General features: G+C 35.5%; 1 protein-coding gene across 2 annotated transcripts in view; it reads left to right on the forward strand.

Moving 5' to 3' along the window:
- Positions 1-16,540, forward strand: part of TBC1D5 (TBC1 domain family member 5) — a 549,135-nt gene that overhangs the window by 348,251 nt on the left and 184,344 nt on the right. The gene's annotated exons all lie outside the window — the stretch shown is intronic.

Here is a 16,540-nt window from a genome sequence, read left to right on the forward strand (position 1 = left end):
TGTGGGTTATCCTTTTTTTTTTTTCGTTTTTGTAATTTATTGCCAATTCCATTCTGGTCCAGAAACTTAATTTGCATGATTTTTATTTATTTAATTTTGTTAAAGCGTATATTTTAGTACTAACATAATCTGTCTTGGTGAATATTCCATGTGCATATAAGAATATGTATTCTCCTGTTATTGAGTATAATGTTCTATAAATGTCTTGGATCAAGTTGGTATTGATAGTGTTGTTCAGATCTTCTGATTAATTACTGAGAGATAATTCTGTTAATTACTGAGAGGTAAGTGTTGATCCAGTTATTACATTGGTGAATTTCTCTGCATTTGAATCCAGAACTACTTTAGAATGACCAGACTGAGACTGAGAATTCTTATTCTTAACTCAGTACGAATGACCCAGTGTTTTTTTAAGTTATGGTATGTCACTCAGTTTTGTTTATTTCCTGGCTCTTTTTGACATACAGGGAATATAATGTCAGTCATTTGTATAGTTATGTGGAGAATTTATTACAAAACTTTTAAATACAATAGGACTTATGAGCTTTAAGAAACCATGGCATGTTGTAGCTAAAAGGACTGTAACATATATTTGGAAACGTAGTTTTTAACGTAGACCAGGATTTTTTTTCTTTCTTCTTGAAATTCTGCCCATAGTTTCTTCCAGTTAAATGGCTTCTTCCTCTAGTGTTTTGGGGCTTAGTAAATATACTGGACTACTGAGAACAACCAAAAAAATTATGGCATTTTCATTTAATATATTTGAATAGTTTTAAATGCTTCCAAAATACAGGCATACCTCATTTTATTGTGCTTCACTTTATTGCACTTCGCAAATATTGCATTAAATTGAAGGTTTAAAACTTCGATGTGTATGTCAGCTGCAGATGCGGTAGAAACAGCAAGAGAACTAGGATTACAAGTGGAGCCTAAACATGTGACTGAATGGCTGCAATCTCATGATAAAACTAATGGGTTAGAACTTGCTTCTTATGGATGAGCAAAGAGAGTGGTTTCTTGAGATGAATCTACTCCTGGGGCAGATGATGTGAAGAATGTTGAAATGACCACAAAGGATTTGGAGTATCTCATAAACTTAGCTGATAAAGTAGCAACAGGGTTTGAGAGGATTGACTCTAGTTTTGAAAGGAGTTCTTCTATGGATAAAATGCTATCAAGCATATCACGTGCTTCAGAGAAATCATTTGTGAAACGACATCAATCAATGTGGCAGACTTCATTGTTGTCTTATTTTAAGAAATTGCCCCCAGGCACCCCAGCCTTCAGCAACCACCACTCTGACCAGTCAAGCAGCCATCAACACTGAGACAAGACCCTTCAGCAGCAAAAAGATTGTGACTTGGCGAAAGCTCAGATGATGGTTAGCTTTTTTTTTTCTTTAGCAATAAAGTATTTTTTACTTAAGGTATATACATTGTTTTTTTAGACATATTGCCATTGCACACTTCATAGACTACAGTGTAAACACAACTTTTATATGTACCACTGGGGAAACCAAAAAATTAATTTGACTTTCTTGCAGTGGTCTAGGACCGAACTCCTAATACCTCTGAGGTATGCCTGTATCTAGCTTCTAATAAGGAGTATTTACAGTGAATGTTAAAATGCCTCCAAAATATATGGCATATAGGAAGTTTTTAATCATAAACTTTTTAGCTCTGCAATTAAGGTCTCATCTATTAAGTTGTATTTATTAAAACAGGTCATTTATTCAAGATCAATGTGTAATGTATTTTCCAAAATTTTCTTCAAGGTTGTGGTTAAATTCACAGTTTTGAAATTGAGGTGATTGAAACACAAAACATACTAGGCACTTGAGAATACTGATGTGCTGAAGACTGCAAGGTCAGGATAGTTCGTAATAGAACATACCTCCCCCCCCCCGACTCCAACACCATCCCAGGTACGAAAAGTCATCCTTGTCTTTCAGTCCTATATCTTAAACAGAACAACACTTTGCCAACTCCAGGCTTAATAACCAGTCCTGGATCAACTTCAGGTTATATCAGCATTCTCTAAAGGAAGCCCGATAAAACTGTGACTTTACAACTGTTGTGATGTCTTTAACTGAATATAAGTGTATAGGGAAAAAAATATTACCCCCAAAACTTTACACACATAAAATGCCATCTAATGAGGGTCATAAAAAAAGAAAACTTCACCAGAAATATGTCGTCAGAGTTGTTTTTAAATCACTGTGGGACAATGGAATATTGTCTTTAAGCATTCTTGTTTAACAACAGAGTGATACAGCTGTAAATCCTGTATTGCTTCGAGTCTATTAGCCAGCCAGCAGAATACATTTAGATTAGAAGACAAATACGTTTTTTCCTCCAATCAAAACTGTGCATTCTAAAGCATGATGGAGAAATTTCCAGGACTTACCGGGAAATAATAGTTAAATATAGGTAAAAATCTTGGCATTATTAATCAGTCTGTCATATTCTCTTTCTCTCCATCTTTTCTCATACTTGGCTTCTTTATTTCTGGGTCTCTGAATGTTTTTCTACTCTCCAGTTTTTCCATAACCACATAAGCCAGAGGCAAAGTGAATATCTACAGCTAATTGCCCTAATAAGCTCTTTCCTATTGGAAAATACTATTGGAGTATGATATCATATTCCATTATGAAATATACTTTGTATTTAACCTAACTTGTATCACTTCTATCAGTGACTACATTGTGTGTCTTTGATAGGTCTCTGACCAGACATAGACTTCTACCCTTATTTTTTGACCTCTAAAGACTCTGTCTGATATGTGTAAAACCTTTTGTAGGAACTATTAGTACTGAAAATAGATCTGTGTAAATGCCAACTTTTCTGAAGAAGTGTTTCTTGATTAGCTTTTAAGACATTTGAGATCACCAGTATGCATTTTGTGCAAAAACTCTATTATTTTTCTGACTTTGTGAAATTATTTTAAGGACAGTGTTTACCATTTAAGGACAGTTTACCATTGCATATTATAATTTTATATGATCCACAATATCAAGATAGAATGCTGCCTGCCCACCATTAATTCTTCCCTGACTGAAATGTTACAGAAATAATGAGCTTGCTTATTAATGAGAGGACCTCTTCCAAGCTCATCCTTTCATGAGATGCTATCTGACAAAGGCTGCCGAATCAATTAAGAAAATTCATCATTTATTACAGTCTGTTAAAGAGGATAAAAAATAGAGCTTTTATACCACAAACTAAAGAAAACTTTTTCTTAACTACTTAGGGATACAGATGAAACCCTGGTAGAGCATATTGCCTTTTATTTCTTTCTTTTGGCTCTTTCTACTTTTGGTTCTTCATCATGTGTTTCTTTATTCTTATTTTTGTATATTTAAATAGATTTATACCAGAATCTAAGTGCAGACAAAGATATGTGTAATTCAGTTTGCATATATGTGTGTGTGTGTTGTGTGTGTGTGTATCTGTGTGTGTGTGTATATATATATATTTTTTTTAATTTTTTAGATGTTTTTATTTATTTTTGAAACAGAGAAAGACAGAACATGAGCAGGGGAGGGGCAGAGAGAGAGGGAGACACAGAATCCGAAGGAGGCTCCAGGCTCTGAGCTGTCAGCACAGAGCCCGATGTGGGGCTCGAACTCACAAACCGTGAGATCATGACCTGAGCCGAAGTCAGACGCCCATGTATATGTATACATATACGTATATGTATATGTATACATATACATATATATATTTCTAAAAATGTCTTTCCTGAAAATTTGCTTTCTCTGTAAAAATAATGCTTTTGTTTTCATTTCACTTCAATTATTATTTGTTAGATATTTTTGCATGATTTCATAGATGACTTTTTTTAAACCAATGTACCACCTGCAAAAAGTTTTTATTAGGACTTGAACTGTAAATGTTGTGTAAAAAAAAAGAAATCTCCAGACTTAAAAAAATTAGTTAGTCTTATTAAAATTAAAGGTTGTACTACATGGAATTTGTTGGAGAAAATATGTTGGTTCTGGGTTACAATGAATGCTTGCAGAAGTTGAGTTAAAGTCAAATTAAGAGTACTTCCTTTATAGGATTGCCACATGGAGTTTCTGTTTGCAGAGCACTTAAAACCGTGTCTGGCACATAGGAAACACTTTCTAAGTGTTCATTAAATTAAAAAATAATGATAAATCATAGCAAGGATCATAAAATTCTAGTTAAGACCTCATACCTCTAAATAATAATAAAAATGATGAATAATATTACTCCTTCAAATTGAAAATTAATGGGAAATGGTTCTTTCCAGAGTCGTGAGTTCCCATATACCAAATGCCTTTGCTCTGGTTTAGGCCATCAGTAATAGCTGTCTTTTGTGTAGCTTGATCAGCTCTCGGGAGGAGGAGTACCTCTGTCTCTTGGTATTTATGACAACAGTGCCAAATCGAGCTGGACTGGCCGGTTTTCCTCTTCATTTCCCTCCCACTCTTTTCTTTGGGGAAAATGCAATTTTAAAACAGTAGTAAAGTGGGGTGAGAGTGCTCACTTATCTAATTATCCTCTTCCGTAGGTTGCACTGCTGGTGGTGGAGACCAGGCGCCTCCTTTCTGTACAGCACTGCTCAGAGTGGGTCTTCTAGGCCTTCTGCCTGGCTCTCCTCCACCGCCCTGCCTTTCTGCCTCCGCTGTCGTTCATTCTTTATCACCCTCCTTCCCACATCCTCTTCCTTGCCACTGCCTCCCACCACTACATTCCCATCTCCAACTAATGCATTCTGCTGGTGTTAGAACGTAAAGACAGGAGGAGAAAGAAAAGAAAGGAGGCCGGTGAAACCTGTAGAGTTTTTTAATGCTTGGTAGCCATGCTGCATTCAAACCATTTATTTAGAGTTTATATACTCTCACTATTCTTTTGTTTACCAGGCAATGTGGATCAGTCCCTCCCCCCCCCGCCTCCAATTTTTTTTTAATGTCTTAAAGGATCTCTGAAAAAACAAGTTTTGACTATTAACCCTGTACCAATTTACAACTGTAGGTTTAACAGTTGCCTCCCAAGTCCTGCATTTTGGAATGAAGCCCCAAGACAGTGAAAGACTAGCCCACTAAATCCAGGGCCAGTAATTTCATAGCCTAAGTGTGGGTCCCCACAGCCACCTGACCCACATATGATTGGCCTCTGCTTCTGGTTGTTGCCAACTCTGTTCTAAGTGGTCAGAAGTTTGACTCTTTACCTGGCTGTTCTTAGATTTATAAGTTTTCATATGAAGGGAATTTGAGTAAGCTATATGTATATCCTTTTTTCTTTATTCCTTTAATTCCTTTTACTTGATTTCATTAATTTTACGGTAATTGGGCTTTTTCAGTTTTATGTTTTTTTTAAGTACTGTTTCAAGTCATCGAGCTTTCACTAATGATTACTTTTAATTTATTTATTTTCAGAGAGACCAAGCACACGGGAGGGGCAGAGACAGGGAGAGAGAGAGAGAATCCCACGCAGGCTCCGTGCTGTCATCACAGAGCCTGATGTGGGGCTCAAGCTCACAAACTGTGAGATCATGACCTGAGCTGAGATCGAGTCAGACACTTAACCGACTGAGCCACCCAGGTGCCCCCCCATTCACTAATTATTAGTAAGCACCTATTGATATCAAGGTTTCTGCTTTACATTAGCATCATTTGGATACTTGGAGGATTATTAATTAGAATAGGGAAAAGCTTCTCTAGAAGGCTAAACTTCTGAGAAGGCTAAGAACCAGTAGAAAGAATTTGGGTGGTGGGGCATTGTTTGCATCAACAAGTGGAAAAATCCTCTATCAAAAAGTGTTTGCAAAATAGATGGTTTAGGATTGTTGGGTGCCTTCACCTGGTGTTTCAACAGAAGCTCAACCGTCCTCAGCCAGCAGAGAGTTTATAGATGGGTTGCCTGTGAATGAGAGATTGGACGAAATGGCAAATAAAGTCCAATATTAAAGTTGCACATCTTTGAAAATGACACAAATGGCTAGGTTCATTTCCATTAAAAAATAACCAAACCCAAGTTTTTAACCAGTAGTGATTAGTTTTTTGGGTTTTTTTTTAACTAGCATACTGGTATTTTTATATTGAAAATGACCATGCTCCTTCTAAAGCATGGTTGCTTTAACAAGTTACACACTTATGCTAATGAAACATTATTAGTCAAAATACTTGTGGAATTCTGTTTTTGGAATTATCTTCATCACTAGTGGAGGAGCCACATTAGAAACCTTTTTTATAACAGTGCAATCCAAATAATCAAAAAAGTTTTTGACCTGAAAGTATTGCCTATCTTCATTTCTCATGTTGTTCACTATATTTGTCTCTAGTTAGAAGTGTTAGTTACTTACAATGATAAAACTTAGCCTCAAAACATACTTCCCGGCCTCTATAGGCTGTACAAAAAACCTACCGTGGGCTCTGAATGAATCATTTTATATATAAATTTTGGTATTTCTGTTTAAAAAATCAGTTTCATTACTTTCTAGTTACATGCTCTATGTATTTTTTTAAGGATATTGAAAAATTGATGTCAAGTATCATGCAGTGAAATCAAACCAATACACTTGATACTCCTTTGTGATGAACACTATATTCTGAAATACTACGTTAAAGTGAAACTTGTGGATTGCCTAAAAAAGAGAATCCAGTCTGAGATGCTGTCCTTTCCTACAAGATACTCATTCAGCCAGTGACATACTTGACCGAATTTTTTGAGTTTTGTTCTCTATGTGAGCCAGTTTAATTGGCCACAGCCTCCTGAGACTAAGTATTCATCCTTAAAAACAATTGGGAGCATACAGGAGCCTTGAGAGTGCCATAAATAGAACAGTGCATTTGAAGGACCATGGAAACTGGTAGAGTAGGGTCCTGGCTCCTGTAGCAGCCATAAAAATAGCTGAGCCAATAAACTGCCATACCTTCTTTTGAACATAAGCTGGAAGTTAGTGAATCTGGAAGACAATTTGGTAGAGTTCTATAAAAACCTTGGCTTATAAGAAAACAACTAAAGGGAAATGGTAAAGGGAGTGAAATGATCCTGTCCCTTGGATTGCAAACCACAGTCCACTTGGCCAGATTTGGATTTTCAGCTATTGCCCAGCTGGTGAACAGTTCAAAACTATTTTAGGTCATGTGATCCCATGGCAGCCAATTGGGTGGTTTGGCAGAAAACAACATAGTAAATTTCTATTCACACAAATTGTACGCATACTGCATTTGTCCATGTGCATTGTCTGCTTGTCTATATTGATGATAACATATCCACATAGATGGATGGATAAATTGTGGGTATAGGTCCATACCTGGATATTTATACACAGCAATTATGTACTTTGATTCCTTCTAGGAAACAGAATGGTAGGAATAATCTAGTTAAATCAGTTTCTATGGGGATTTTTTTTACTCCTTTTTTCATATTTCCTCTAGTTGTAAAAATTACAGTGATTACACATCATAAAGCCTATCTGTAATAAAACGCATCAGCTGGCCAAGGTTTTCATCGCTCACTCAATAATCCATTAATACAGCAACGCTGCCCAGGCATCTTTATAATACCAACTCGGAGGTAATTTTAATCAGCTAGACCAGCTGGTATTTAACAGCAGCTGCTGGAGACGCCACAAATATACTCAATAGCTGACATCTTTATTTGCAGTTTTTCAAGGGGAGAAGAGATTCTCCTGTGGTTACTTGTATTAAGCATTTAAAAGAAGGTGTAAAGTATACAGGGGTTTATACCTAAATGAGAAGGGGAAGGGATTAATGGTAAAACAAAGGTGATAAATTCTGTCAGGAGGAGAGGTTTGTGAATGAAGAAGCTGCTTAGATGAATAAGAATACATTGGCTTTGGGTGGACTTCGGACCTTTTTCCCAGTTGTGTTTATACTGATCTTGGGTATTGATCCCAGCCATGGAAATGCAGTCTGTAGTGGGCTGTACAGCATCCTTATATCCTTCTCTATACTCGATCTGTGGGATTCTTTCCTACACAAAGCTGTGAAAAATTCGATCCTGTGAAAGAGTGATCTGCTCACATGCATGTGGTCTCAGCCGCAGCTTGCCGTGTCCTTTTTGTTGTTTTATGAGTTTATTTTTATTAATGTTCAGTTTTGATATTTTTAAATGAAAAGAATCAGCAGCAATATGTACTGTCTAGTAGTAAATGTAGAATGCCATTTCACACTGGCGTGTATGAGCATGTGTGGGGGAAGTAAGTGTCGGCAACATGAAGTTAACAGTCACAAACCCATTATAAATAAAAATTTAATTACACTTGGGGGAGCTTGGCTTACAAAGCTCAGAAATCCATAATGGAGCCTGCTGGTAATAAATGCCTGATCTGTTTGTTAAACTCCACTGTTCCCATCCCTTTTCTCGTCTTCTTTTATAAAATACCTTGACATCTCCACTGATTAGAAATTGGTAAACAGAGCTGGCTTTCTGATTTTTGAAATATGTTGTCCTTACCTCGTTGGATGAGAATCTTACCTTTTGGTTTGATGAGTACAAAGGAAGAATTAGAGTAAAGTAGGAAAAGGAATAGCTCTGGTTAGAGAAATAAAAGTCTCACTTGGTCTACATTTACAGATGATGGCTTTGCACACAGATAGTTGTGTATTGCAATGTGTTGGTGATATAAATGTCTGATATTTATATGAACAGAAGTTAAGTGGTTTCCATTTTGTGGAAAATTTTTTCTGTTATTTTCTCTAAGACTGTTTTCAAAATTAAAGTCCGTATTAAATTAAAAAATTTTACCCTGGTACTCTTGCTATAGAAATAATTTTGTTTCTGACTCTTGTAGAGCAATCAAACCTTCTTTTCTTATGCTAATAGTTCTTGCTGGGAGATATGAAGCATTACAAACCCCTAAAAAAGTAAAGTGTATTACAGGCAAAGTGTACTTCTGTACTAAATTAATCAGAGGTTAACAAAATTCATTGTAATACCGAGTCTTTTGCAGGTAGCTTCATTTATCAATGCCACTGATTCTTTTTCCAGAGCCAAAGAGTGATCTGTCTGTGTTGGACTATGATTGAATACTTAAAATTAAAATCCAGTGACAGAATGGATTACTAAGATAGCAATTTGAATTTTAAAATTACTTAGCAAGCATTTTTTTTCTGTTATTTGTAGTGAAAACAGTCTGTTTAAGTTTGTTTAGTGTGTTTGACAACAGACAGTTTGATATATTGCTGGGCACAGCGGTAGGTTGGACTTGAGTGGTATTAGCTCTCAGTGTTTTGATTAATGGTAATTGTTTCGATGAAAAGGCATGTTTTACGTACAACTCATAGTTCTGAAAAACAGAAGTCAACTTGCAAGATCCATAATTACTATTCTGAGTTAGCATATAAAAAGGGCCAGAAGAACCTGCTGGAGTAGCACAGTAGGATTTTTTTTCTCTTTGCTTTGTATTGTGGTTACAGACTGTTCTTTATGTCAGAATATAATTCTTCTATTATTTATCTTTTGTTCAATATTTGAAGTTGATTTATGACACATTTCTGTGTCCCATAATTGAGTTTGAATCTGTACCAGGGTGAAATTTCACCTGTCTCTACAGTTGACTGTAAAAGGAACCCAAATCAACCCAGTATGGTATAGATTTAAAAAGTTTTTTAAATTTTTTTTCTGGTCTTGCTCTCTTATTTTGAAAGAATGCAATTTAGCAAACAATTAGAAAGCTTATTTTAACACTTCCAAGATTTGTATTGCCTTTATTTTAAATAAAACATTTCACATATCATTAGTGTACACAAACCCAGGAAAAAATAAAAGGTTATTTTTCACTTGGAGAAAATAAAACATGTGCTTAAGGACCAAGTTTTTGTCAGTTTGGAAGCTGTCAGAATAACCCCTTATAACATCTTTCATTCAGACACGTAGGTCTGTATACATGTGTGAAATAAATGTACATACACATATCTGTCCACCAGATGCATAATGCTGTGCATTTAGGTTATCAGTATGCAGAAATTGATTTTAAGTGATTGCCCTTACTGTTAGCATAAACAAAGAAAAACCACCTTCACGTAAGGACTTGGGAAGGAAGTGGGAGAAAATGCCCTTAACCATATTTAACTACCCTTATTTTAAGATGGTGAGAAATTTTGTAGGTGGGAGGTAGTGCTAGGGGATTTTTTTCTTCTTCTTTTCCTTTCTTCCTACTAAAGAAAAGAACTAGGTAATACAGTAAATATAACCAGAATTTTTAAAAAGTGGTATGAATGGCCACTGTGTGTGTGAAGCCAAGGTTGAGAATTAATACTTGCACAACCTTTCCCTACTTATTTTTTTAAGAAGCATAGAAATTTTAAGTCTATTGGGTAATTTCCTAGATACTATCCAGGAAACTTAGTATGTTATTTAAAAAATAATAGCCCTCCCTGACAGGAGCAGGATTTTAGGTTTATATTAATATTAGAGCTTTGGCATACATATTAGCACATATCTCCTGTATAGCTTTTAGATAAGCCGTGTTCTTTAACATGTTTGGGGGAAAGGAAGAGGAAGTGAAATCTGCAGTGCAGAAACTTGTGCTGTTACTGACTGTTTATATCTAAAAGGGAATGATCCTGCTCTATAGTAGCCTGGATTGAAATGCTATTTGTCAGGTTGCTTATTCCCAGCAAAATTAAAATTAATAAAAGGTTGTCTAATGCATACCTAAGCCTTTGACACCAAAATAAATATAATTTAAAAAAATTATTTCCTCGTGGTTAACAACCATGTGTCATTGTGGCATCTTTTATTGAAAGGAACTTTATTTAAGTAGCATAAACTTGTTGGATGGGCTTCAATTAAATGATGATTTGTTAATGCAAATGTGTAGCGAATGACTGGTAGTACATCTGTCTCTTCATCCATAGGCCATTACTGTGCAGCGTTAGCACATGATTGTAAAAAACGAGAAATCATTATATGCAGGTAGTACATATTCAATCAATTCTGACCTTATGTCTCTGACGAAATAAAAAAAGTATATAATGTAAATGATATTTAACCTGAATAACAAAAAGTGGCTCTTCCACTCCCTGTGACTCAGACTGTTAGGTGATTTGAGGTGACTGCTGTTTGGGATTGATGATTATGGTGGCCCAGTGGGGAAGGGCCATCACTTTAACCCTTTGTCATTCCTCCCATGCACTTTTCCAGCCCAAATTATATTTTAAGTTCTATTTTCCTTTTTTTTTTTTTCCTCTTCATTTTTGTTTCTTTTAGAAAGTGGTTTGTGGGATAGTGGTGAGAAATGGGCACTGATGACCACCAGCATGAGCATGTTAAGCAAGCAGTGACAATTAATACAACAAAAAATGGTACAATTAGCTTCAGCTCCATAAGTGTCTAATGAGCCATTTGTCAGTCTTTTGCTGAAATAAACTACTCTATCTTAATTCTCCACTCTTGCAGCAAATAAATAAAAGTTATGAAACACCCGGGCACCAATAAAATATAATTTATTTCACAGGGCATGACAGAACTCTTTACATGTCTAAAATGAACATGTTATTTACAAATGACTTGTGATACTCATATAAACCATGGATGTGTGTGCTAACTGCTTTCATTATAGAGATATGCATTTTTTTTCTGATTGTTTAATCATTTAAACGTATCATTACTCCTAAAGGCATGTGAGTTAAAGTGACTCCTCCTGGTGTGATTAACTCATGAGGCCAAAAAGAACCTCAGAAATGAGCTACTCTGCAGCTGAAGACATTAAGAATTTACTGGAAAGGACAAAACAGTAATTTTCATTTGGGAACCTCTCAGCTCTCTGCTGATTATCTTCCTGCCCTCATTTATTTTTAGGAACCCCAATCTCTCGAAAGTTTTCATCATCACTATACATCAGTCAAACAAAACAACATTGTAAGCTTCTTTCACTTGTATTTTGTACTAAGTTAAAAGCTGTCATCTCATCACACTGTGAAAACGTGAATTGAAAATTCACATTGAAAATTTGAAGTATCGCCCAAATGAAAGCCCAGATATTTTCTTTTTTTTTCACAGTATAATCTTATTTTAAGCCCAGATATTTTCAAAATAATAATTAGTTGTTTTAATCAGAGGAAGAATACACAAACAGTTTTCCAGAATAGCATACGCTGTGGTTCTTCAGTCTAGTCCCTAACCCAGACAGCATCTAGCATCATCTCGAAGATTGTTATAAATGCAGATTCTGCAGTCCCTATTGAATCAAAAACTGTGACGGGGTCCAGGAATCTCTTTTAACAAGCTCAGCAAGTGATTCTGACGTCTGCTAAAGTTTGTGAGCCACTGCTATGTAGTGATAGAGTAATTGAAGCAAAAATAAACATTGTAAGACATTTATGAATCCCTGATGTACACATAGAACCCAAAAGAAAGCAGACAATTTTCAGCTTCAAATAATTTCCATGAGATCCAATCCATCTCATTCCAGCTCCTCTTGGTCACTTTACTGCTAACTCCCCCTGCCCCCTTTCTTTTTCTCTTCTTTATATATATCTATTTTGCAAAATTATCTTAGTAGAGTTTTCAGGCAAATTCCAAGTTACTTTGCCTGTGAATTACTACTAACCAAATGTTTCTGTCTAGCAATTTAGGAATACTAGTATTTGATGGTTAGTATTTTGTTTCACCTTTTCCTTTTAAAATTGTTTCAAAGCTACTAATAGTCCTCTTAAAATAAAGAAAACAGGGTTCTGTCAGTGGCAGCCTGGGTGAATCCATGAAGGAGTAGGCAGGTATCCCTGGAAGGAATGGGTCATGTACCCCAAAATGGCTGATGGAGATCATTAGGACTTGATGCTTTACACCTGTAGCCTGAATAATGGGCTATTGTTGCCAGTAGCTGTAGATTGATCCCAAGAATGAAATTGAGTCTAAAGTAGAGAGTGGCAAGTGAAATCAGAAAAAAAGATGGCCAGGAAGGATTTTACTAAAAGTGAACTAGAACCAATGATAATTATAGGTGGTTCTGTTTCCAAGTCATTTGTATACCCCATGGTACTCAAAGTGTGGTCCATCGGTCAGCAGCACTGCATCACCTGGAAGCTTGGTAGAAATGTGGAAGCTCAGGTCCTGTACCAAGCTAGCCTACTGACCAAGAATTCACATTTTAGAAAGATTCTCAGGATATTTGCATGCACATTAAAAATAGAGAATCACCTGCTTAGTATGTTAGCAGGCAGGGGATTGGATCAAAGATTGATAGTGAAGGCAAACAGTTCAGTAATGTCACACTTTTATATGAAGACGAATTCTCTATGACTGCGGTTGTTCCAAGGGGATTTTCAACAAATACACAGAACTATTGCTGCTGTAGGAGGAATTATTTTATTGGCCTGACCACTTGATTTTGGAATAAATCCAATATGGAAATATGAAACTTGATTAATTATTTTTTAATTTAAATTTTAGTTGTCTCCTCTCCAGAGAAGTTAAGGTGATATAAATGTGAAAGGTGCCATAATCAAAGGATAACTTAGTTTTAAATCTAAACTCTAAAAAAACATTCTGAGCTTAGACTTTCTTAATTTGATTTTTTAAAAGTGATAGAAGTGTTCAGATTTTGATATTTTTAAAACTCTGTTGCCTTATCTCAGAAGGTTAAAGAAAAAGAGGTGAGATTATTATTACTTTGTTTTTCACAATACCAGAAGAGAGATTTATAATTTTAGTAACTTGTCACACCATTTTCAATTTAATTCAGAGCTGAGAAAAATCCACTTATAGCTAATTTTCAATTATCCATATTAAGAAGGAGCAAGAATAGTTTAAGAAGTGAATATTAAGTAAAATAAATGGATAAGGAGAATTGCAGAAGACTAGGTTATTTGGAATTAAGAAGCTAAACCAAGTTTACTTGGATATAAAATAATCATTTAACAAATGGTGTCAGATGCTTGATCTCACATGCCATCCCAACTCCTCTCTGACGTGTTCAGAGCAAGTATCACTGAGGCTCCGAGATGCTGACTAGCTTACCCAAGTACCCATAGCTGCTACCTAATGGAGCGATGTCTAAAACTTTTATCTTCAGACTTCTGGGCCAAATGTCACCATATTTCAAAAACATAAAAAAGAGGGGCGCCTGGGTGGCTCAGTCAGTTAAGCGTCAGACTTCAGCTCAGGTCATGATTTCACAGTTGGTGGGTTCGAGCCCTGCATCAGGCTCTGTGCTGATGGCTCAGAGCCTAGAGCCTGCCTCAGATTCTGTGTCTGCCTCTCTCTCTGACCCTCCCCCACTCACGCTCTGTCTCTCTGTCCTTTCAAAAATAAACATTAAAAAAAAATTAAAAACAAAACATAAGACAGAGAAACAGCCCTAGGATGTAAAACATCCAGGCAAAAGTATATAAATAAAAATGAATTTTAATTGGTGGTTAAATTACATCCATTGTTACCCTGTATAGAAATTAACAGACTGTTCTATGAAACGGAATAGAATGTCCAAAGACAGATGCAAGTGTATGTAAAAATTTGTGTATATCAATAGTAAATAGATACTAAATATGTTCTGTATGCTTACATGTATTAATGTGTAATTTTTGGAAAATTTATGGAAAAGGATAAATTATTCAGGAAACAGTGTTCAGACAATTACCTGTTTGAGAAAAATTAGGTCCTTATCGCAGTCCGTATACTGAAATGAATCCCATAAAAATTTAAAGGTAAAAAGTAAAACTGCAAAACACTAGAAAAAAATAGCCAAATATTAATTATTCTTGGGTATGGGAGGGCCTTTCTACATGTGATTTCAAAGCAAAAAGAAAATTTAAAAAATGAGATTTTGGTAAATAAAATGTTAAAGGTATGGGAGAAAATGTCATCAACCGTAGGACAGACTAGGAACAATATTTGCAATGATATTACAAAGGATTAATACTGGTAATATGTTAAAATCGTTTACAAATAAATAAAACTAATAGCTGAATAAAGAAATAGGCAGATGTATAGATATTTTGATATAGATATGATTATATATGTACATATCTACTAATAGGCATATGAAAACATTTAACTTAGGAATCAAATCCATGCTAATTAAAGCAAACAGTGATAAGCATTTGCCTGTTGGATTAACAAAGGTATACACTCTGTTTTGGGAAAGTCTCATGGAAAGGATCAATTTGGTAGTTTGTTTCAAATTCATAAAACTGTAAATAACCTTTACCCTCAGTTCCATTACTAGGGATTTATTCAAAGGAAATAATTAATGACATACAGAAATTTTGCCTTAAAGTTTTTTTGGCCATATTATTTATGATACTGAAGAATTTTATAAATGTCTAGAATAGAAGACTAGTTCAATAGATAGCAGCGTATCTGTACAGTGGAATACTATTCAGCCATTTTAAATCATTCTTTAGGGATAAGTATTTGTTGACACAGAAAAAGATTATAATATAGACATATTGTGGACATATTTTTATTATAAAATAAATGTATTTATGTCTTATCTGTGCATAGAAATAGAATTGGAAAGCCAGAAACCAAGATTATATGTGGGTTATGAGATTATGGGTATCTTTTTTATTTTCTTTCTGCTTATACTTTTATTTTCTGGCTTTTATGAAACAGATATAGATGACTTATGTAATAAGGAAAAATTAATTTTAATAAGGTCAACCTTGGTAAATAAAATGTTAAAGGTATAGGAGAAAATGCCATCAACCGTAATTTTAATAAGGTCATCAGAATTAAATTGATGTTAGTATGTAGAAAAATACATAAAATTAATTATTTTAAGTGTAGATTGAACATTTCCCTTTAATTTAGCACTTTTTATGTGCTGGTGACAAGTTTAGAAATATAGCTCGAGGAATTCATCATGGGGTATAGAAGTTAGTCCTGTAAATAAAAGGCATGTAAATCTGAAAGATTTGAGTAGTAATGAAGGTGTATCTTCTGGTAATTAAGAAGAATGGCTATCTGTACTTCATGATAGTCAGAAGGCAGATTAGGCAAGAAGAGCTATTTGAGAAAGGTTTTGAAGAAGTTCCCCAAATCCAGGGAAGAGGCAGAGCATTTCTGTCATGTGTAAAAGTGGTAGAGAAAACATGACTTTGTAGTCTGCAGTTAGGAAAGACTAAAATATGGGCTGCATATAAGGAAGTGTCCAAAAATGAGTCTCAGAAGATAGGATTTTAGATGCCATACTAAAAGTTCTTCAGATAAGCAGTGCAGGATAGAAAGAGCTCTCTGGCAGCAAAATGGGCCGAAATAGGATGGCAACAGGGAGACACAAAGCTGATGAAATGTCAGGCAGGGAAGATAAGGTGTTCAGCAGTGGTGTGACAGAGGGAAAGGTAACTACAACTCAGAGAATGAGGTATCTTGGCCCTCAAGGATTGGAGACTGGAGAGGGTGGGCTTTAGAGGCTAGAGCCTTTAACTGTTCTCCCGGATACAGGAGGAGGGAGGTTGGGGCGGGAGAGGGTACAGTGATGAGTTGTGGACCAGAGAAATCAGGGTTAAGCTGCCTGTTCAAATCTCTGTATCTGCTACAGTTCCGTATCATGACTTCTCACTGCAGTGCTCAGCTTGAATAATCATTTTACAAATTAT

This window comes from Lynx rufus, unplaced genomic scaffold (genome assembly GCF_022079265.1).
Source record: "Lynx rufus isolate CCGP_SWC_20201006 ecotype Redwood Valley unplaced genomic scaffold, mLynRuf1.p SCAF_5, whole genome shotgun sequence".
Classification (NCBI taxonomy): Eukaryota; Metazoa; Chordata; class Mammalia; order Carnivora; family Felidae; genus Lynx; species Lynx rufus.